We start from the raw sequence: 7,942 nt of genomic DNA, 5'->3' as shown, positions 1-7,942 counted from the left end.
ACGTATGCTGAACTCGGAGGTGCCGTACGTTCGGTGCTTGGATCGGTCGGATCGTGAAGACGTCCAACTACATCAACCGCGTTGTCATAATGCTTCTGCTTACGGTCTATGAGGGTACGTGGACAACACTCTCCCCTCTCGTTGCTATGCATCACCATGATCTTGCATGTGCGTAGGAATTTTTTTGAAATTACTACGTTCCCCAACAGTGGCATCTGAGCCTGGTTTTATGCGTAGATGTTATATGCACGAGTAGAACACAAGTGAGTTGTGGGCTATATAAGTCATACTGCTTACCAGCATGTCATACTTTGGTTCAGCGGCATTGTGAGATGAAGCGGCCCGAACCGACATTACGCGTACGCTTACGCGAGATTGGTTTCACCGCTACGAGCACTCGTTGCTTAAAGGTGACCGGCGGGTGTGTGTCTCTCTCACTTTAGTTGAACCGAGTGTGGCTACGCCCGGTCCTTGCAAAGGTTAAAACAGCACCAACTTGACAAACTATCGTTGTGGTTTTGATGCGTAGGTAAGAATGGTTCTTGCTCAGCCCGTAGCAGCCATGTAAAATTTGCAACAACAAAGTAGAGGACGTCTAACTTGTTTTTGCAGGGCATGTTGTGATGTGATATGGTCAAGACCTGATGCTATATTTTATTGTATGAGATGATCATGTTTTGTAACCGAAGTTATCGGCAACTGGCAGGAGCCATATGGTTGTCGCTTTATTGTATGAAATGCAAACGCCTGTAATTGCTTTACTTTATCACTAAGCGGCAGCGATAGTCGTAGAAGCAATAGATGGCGTAACGACAACGATGCTAGGATGGAGATCAAGGTGTCGTGCCGGTGACGATGGTGATCACGACGGTGCTTCGAAGATGGAGATCACAAGCACAAGATGATGATGGCCATATCATATCACTTATATTGATTGCATGTGATGTTTATCCTTTATGCATCTTATTTTGCTTTGATTGACGGTAGCATTTTAAGATGATCTCTCACTAAATTATCAAGAAGTGTTCTCCCTGAGTATGCAACGTTGTGAAAGTTCTTCGTGCTGAGACACCACGTGATGATCGGGTGTGATAGGCTCTACGTTCAAATACAACGGGTGCAAAACAGTTGCACACGCGGAATACTCAGGTTAAACTTGACGAGCCTAGCATATACAGATATGGCCTCGGAACACGGAGACCGAAAGGTCGAACGTGAATCATATAGTAGATATGATCAACATAGTGATGTTCACCATTGAAAACTACTCCATCTCACGTGATGATCGGACATGGTTTAGTTGATTTGGATCACGTGATCACTTAGATGACTAGAGAGATGTCTGTCTAAGTGGGAGTTCTTAAGTAATATGATTAATTGAACTTAAATTTATCATGAACTTAGTCATGGTAGTATTTTGCAAATTATGTTGTAGATCAATAGCTCGCGTTGTTGCTTCCCTATGTTTTTGGTTCCCTATGTTTTTATATGTGTTCCTAGAGAAAACTAAGTTGAAAAATGTTAGTAGCAATGATGCGGACTTGGTCCGTGATCTGAGGTTTATCCTCATTGCTGCACAAAAGAATTATGTCCTTGATGCACCGCTAGGTGACAAACCTATTGCAGGAGCAGACGCAGACGTTATGAACGTTTGGCTAGCTCAAAATGATGACAACTTGATAGTTTAGTGCACCTTGCTTAAACGGCTTAGAATCGGGACTTCAAAGACGTTTTGAACGTCATGGACCATATGAGATGTTCCAGGAGTTGAAGTTAATATTTCCAGCAAATACTCGAGTTAAGAGATATGAAGTCTCCAACAAGTTCTATAGCTAAAAGATGGAGGAGAATCGCTCAACTAGTGAGCAAGTACTTAGATTGTCTGAGTACTACAATCACTTGAATCAAGTGGGAGTTAATCTTCCAGATAAGATAGTGATTGGCAGAGTTCTCTAGTCACCATCACCAAGTTACTGAAACTTCGTGATGAACTATAATGCAAGGGATGACGAAAACGATTCCCGAGCTCTTCGTGATGCTGAAATCGACGAAGGTAGAAATCAAGAAAGAGCATCAAGTGTTGATGATTGACAAGAACACTAGTTTCAAGAAAAGGGCAAAGGGAAAGAAAGGGAACTTCAAGCAGAATAGCAAGCAAGTTGTCACTCCCGCGAAGAAGCCCAAAGTTGGACCAAAGCCTGAAACTGAGTGATTATACTACAAAGGAAATGGTCACTAGAAGCGGAAATGCCCTGAATATTTGGTGGATAAGAAGGATGGCAAAGTGAACAAGGGTATATTTGATATACATGTTATTGATGTGTACTTTACTAGTGTTTATAGTAGCCCCTGAGTATTTGATACTTGTTCACTTGCTAAAATTAGTAACTCGAAATAGGAGTTACAGAATAAACAGAGACTAGGTGAGGGTGAAGTGATGATGTGTGTTGGAAGTAGTTCCAAGATTGATATGATCATCATCACACTCTCCCTACACTTTCGAGATTAGTGTTGAACCAAAATAAATGTTATTTAGCGTTTGCATTGAGCATGAATATGATTTGATCATGTTTATTGCAATACAGTTATTCATTTAAAGTCAAAGAATAATTGTTATTCTGTTTACATGAATAAAGCCTTCGATGGTCATACACCCAATGAAAATAGTTTGTTGGATCTCGATCGTAGTGATACACATATTCATAATATTGATGCCAAAAGATGCAAAGTTGATAATGATAGTGCAACTTATTTGTGGCACTGCCGTTTGGATCATATCGGTGTAAAGCGCATGAAGAAACTCCATAAAGATGGATTTCTGGAATCTCTTGGTTATGAATCATTTGATGCTTGCGAACCGTGCCTTTTGGCAAGATGACTAAAACTCCGTTCTCCGGAACAGTGGAACAAGCTAGTGACTTATTGGAAATAATACATATCGATGTATGCGGTCCAATGAGTGTTGATGCTCGTGGCGGGTATCGTTATTTTCTAACCTTCACAAGATGAATTGAGCAGATATGAGTATATATACTTAATGAAGCACAAGTCTGAAACATTTGAAAAGTTCAAAGAATTTCAGAGTGAAGTGGAGAATCATCGTAACAAGAAAATAAAGTTTCTACAGTTTGATTGCGGAGACAAATATTTGAGTTACGAGTTTGGTCTTCAATCAAAACAATGTGGAATAGTTTCACAAACTCATGCCACCTGGAACACCACAGCTTAATGGTGTGTCCGAACATCATAACAGTACTTTATTGGATATAGTGCAATCTATGATGTCTCTTACCGATTTACCACTATCGTTTTGGGGTTATGCATTAGAGACAGCTGCATTCACTTTAAATAGGGCACCATCAAAATCCATTGAGACGACGCCTTATGAACTGTGGTTTGGCAAGAAACCAAAGTTTTCGTTTCTTAAAGTTTGGGGATGCGATGCTTATGTGAAAAAAATTTCAACCTGATAAGCTCGAACCCAAATCGGAGAAGTGCATCTTCATAGAATACCCAGAGGTAACTATTGGGTACACCTTCTATCACATATCCTAAGGAAAGTTATTCGTTGCTAAGATGGATCCTTTCAAGAGAAGAAGTTTCTCTCGAAAGAAGTGAGTGGGAGGAAAGTAGAACTTGCTGAGCTAATTGTACCTTCTCCCTTATTGGAAAGTAGTTCATAACAGAAATCAGTTCCAGTGATTCCTACACCAATTAGTGAGGAAGTTAATGATGATGATCATGAAACTTCAGATCAAGTTGCTACCAAACCTCGTAGGTCTTCCAGAGTAAGATCCACACCAGAGTGGTGCGGTAATCATGTTCTGGAAGTCATGTTACTAGACCATGATGAACCTACGAACTATGAGGAAGCGATGATGAGCCCAGATTCTGCGAAATGGCTTGAGGCCATAAAAAATCTGAGATATGATCCATGTATGAGAACAAAGTATGGACTTTGATTGACTTGCTCGATGATCAGCAAGCCATGTTAAATAAATGGATCTTCAAGAGGAAGACGGACACTGATAGTAGTGTTACTATCTACTAAGCTCGACTTGTTGCGAAAGGTTTTCGACAAGTTCAAAGTGTTGAATACGATGAGATTTTCTCACCTGTATCGATGCTTAAGTCTGTCTGAATCATGTTAGCAATTGCCACATTTTATGAAATCTGGCAAATGGATGTCAAAACTGCATTCCTTAATGGATTTTTTAAAGAAGAGTTGTATATGATGCAACCAGAAGGTTTTGTTAATCCTAAAGGTGCTAACAAAATGTGCAAGCTCCAGCGATCCATCAATGGACTGGTGCAAGCATCTCGGAGTTGGAATATACGCTTTGATGAGTTGATCAAAGCATATGGTTTTATACAGACTTTTGGAAAGGCCTGTATTTACAAGAAAGTGAGTGGGAGCACTACAGCCTTTCTGATAAGTATATGTGAATGACATATTATTAATTGGAAATGATGTAGAATTTTCTGGAAAGCATAAAGGAGTGTTTGAAAGGAGTTTTTCAAAGAAAGACCTCGGTGAAGCTGCTTACACATTGAGCATCAAGATCTATATAGATAGATCAAGACACTTGATAAGTTTTTTCAATGAGTACATACCTTGATAAGATTTTGAAGTAGTTCAAAATGGAACAGACAAAGAAGGAGTTCTTGCCTGTATTGCAAGGTGTGAAATTGAGTAAGACTCAAATTCCGAATACGGCAGAAAATAGAAAGAGAATGAAAAGTCATTCCCTATGCCTCAGTCATAGGTTCTATAAAAGTATGCCATGCTATGGACCAGGCCTATTGTATACTCTGCCCTGGTTTGGCAAGGGAGTACAATAGTGATCTAGGAGTAGATCACTGGACATTGGTCAAAATTATCCTTAGTGGAATAAGGATATATTTCTCGATTATGGAGGTGACAAAAGGTTCGTCGTAAAGGGTTACGTCGATGCAAGTTTTGGCACTGGTCCAGATGACTTTAAGTCTTAATCTGGATACATATTGAAAGTGGGAGCAATTAGCTAGAGTAGCTTCGTGCAGAGCATTGTAGACATAGAATATTTGCAAAATACATACAACTCTGAATGTGACAGACCCGTTGACTAAACTTCTCTCACAAGCAAAACATGATCATACCTTAGTACTCTTTGGGTGTTAATCACATAGCAATGTGAACTAGATTATTGACTCTAGTAAACCCTTTGGGTGTTGATCACATGACGATGTGAACTATGGGTATTAATCACATACAGATGTGAATATTGGTGTTAAATCACATGGCGATGTGAACTAGATTATTCACTCTAGTGCAAGTGGGAGACTGAAGGAAATATGCCCTAGAGGCAATAATAAAGTTATTATTTATTTCCTTATTTCATGAAAAAAGATTATTATTCATGCTAGAATTGTATTAACCGGAAACATAATACATGTGTGAATACATAGACAAACATAGTGTCACTAGTATGCCTCTACTTGACTAGCTCGTGAATCAAAGATGGTTAAGTTTCCTAGCCATGGACAAAAGAGTTGTCATTTGATTAACGGGCTCACATCATTAGGAGAATGACGTGATTGACTTGACCCATTCCGTTAGCCTTAGCAGTTGATCATTTAGTATGTTGCTATTGCTTTCTTCATGACTTATACATGTTCCTATGACTATGAGATTATGCAACTCCCATTTACCGGAGGAACACTTTGTGTGCTACCAAACGTCACAACGTAACTAGGTGATTATAAAGGAGCTCTACAGGTGTCTCCGAAGGTACTTGTTGAGTTGGCATATTTCGAGATTAGGATTTGTCACTCCGATTGTCGGAGAGGTATCTCTGGGCCCTCTCGGTAATGCACATCACTATAAGCCTTGCAAGCAATGTAGCTAATGAGTTAGTTACGGAATGATGCATTACATAACGAGTAAAGAGACTTGCCGGTAACGAGATTGAACTAGGTATTGGATACCGACGATCGAATCTCGGGCAAGTAACATACCGATGATAAAGGGAACAATGTATGTTGTTATGCGGTTTGACCGATAAAGATCTTCGTAGAATATGTAGGAGCCAATATGAGCATCCAGGTTCCGCTATTGGTTATTGACCGGAAACAGTTCTAGGTCATGTCTACATAGTTCTCGAACCCGTAGGGTCCGCGCGCTTAACGTTACGATGACAGTTTTATTATGAGTTTATAAGTTTTGATGTACTGAAGGTTGTTCGCAGTCCCGGATGTGATCACGGCCATGACAAGGAGTCTCGAAATGGTCGAGACATAAATATTGATATATTGGAAGCCTATATTTGGATATCGGAAACGTTCCGGGTGAAATCGGGATTTTACCGGAGTACCGGGGGGTTACCAGAACCCCCCCCCCCCCCCCGGGGGGGGGTTAATGGGCCTACATGGGCCATGAGGGAGAAGAGGAGGGCCGGCCAGGGCAGGCCGCGCGCCACCTCCCCCCCTAGTCCGAATAGGACAAGGAAGGGGGGCGGCGCCCCGCTTTCCTCTTTCCCCTCCCCCCTTTCTTTCTCCACCAAGGCAAGAGGGGGGAGTCCTACTCCCGGTGGGAGTAGGGCTCCTCCAGGCGCACCCCTAGGGGGCCGGCCGCACCTCCCCCCTCCCTCCTTTATATATGGGGGCAGGGGCACCTCTAGACACACAAGTTGATCATCGTGATCGTTCCTAAGCCGTGTGCAGTGCCCCCCTCTTCCACCTCGGTCATATCGTTGTGGTGCTTAGGCGAAGCCCTGCGTTGGTAGAAAATCATCATCGTCACCACGCCGTCATGCTGACGGAACTCATCCCCGACACCCTGCTGGATCGGAGTCCGGGGATCGTCATCGAGCTGAGCGTGTGCTGAACTCGGAGGTGCCATACGTTCGGTGCTTGGATCGGTCGGATCGTGAAGACGTACGACTACATCAACCGCGTTGTCATAACGCTTCCGCTTACGGTCTACGAGGGTACGTGGACAACACTCTCCCCTCTCGTTGCTATGCATCACCATGATCTTGCGTGTGCGTAGGAATTTTTTTGAAATTACTACGTTCCCCAACACCAACGTTATAATTAGGACCAGCCTAGCAAAATCGTGTATTTCGAGAAAGTGCAAATGGGCTGTGATGTTTTAGGAAAAAATAAATTGGCCACATTGACGCTACATTTTTGTTCACCCAAGCTAGCAAATTCATGTATTTCGAGGAACTGCAAATAGGTTGTAGTTTTTTAGAAAAAAATGGGCCGCATGGACGCAACATTATTTTGCTCACGAGCCGAGCAATAGACTGTAAATTCTAAAAAAAAATGGGTTGAATATGTGCCACAATTTTTAAGCTGAAATGTGGGCCAATAGGTCAAAGCCAACGCAAGGTGTTGTCAACTTAGTCAACAAATGATTCTGACATCGATAGCCATTGAATTTACATCCAACGGCCGGCATCCATCTTCAATCTCTCGTCTTTTTCCTCTAGTGCCGCCAGGACCACCTGTTCCCGCCTCCGGCTGCTAGCAACTCTGCTTAGCACGCTTCATTGCGAAGCACTACCCCATCGCCGGCCAGTCCATCCATCCACCCCTCCACACCTCCTGTTATTCAATGTCAACTGCAGAACCACGCCGCACCAGAACCAGTTAACCGTCGTACACCTCTCCGTCTGTGACTCCACTGCCGCGTCTCCCTGTCGACAGCTCATTGCCTTCCGGGGCCTCGCCATCGTCCACCGCCTTGTGTGCTCGGCGCATCGTGGTCAAGGAACGGCTTCCATCGAAAGAGGGATGTACATGGAGAGGCTGACAGCTGGGTCCACTGCAGCAGCAAGGAAGTGCCTCCTTATTACGCGCAAAATAATGATTCATCCACCTGACAGCGGGGACCCATCGGAAGGGCCTCTGTATTTTACGGAAAAAATGTTTCCCCTGACAACTGGGACCCACTAGT

The sequence above is a fragment of the Triticum aestivum genome, chromosome 3B, assembly GCF_018294505.1.
Source record: "Triticum aestivum cultivar Chinese Spring chromosome 3B, IWGSC CS RefSeq v2.1, whole genome shotgun sequence".
NCBI classification, from domain to species: Eukaryota; Viridiplantae; Streptophyta; class Magnoliopsida; order Poales; family Poaceae; genus Triticum; species Triticum aestivum.
Note: the sequence above shows the minus strand (reverse complement) of the source record.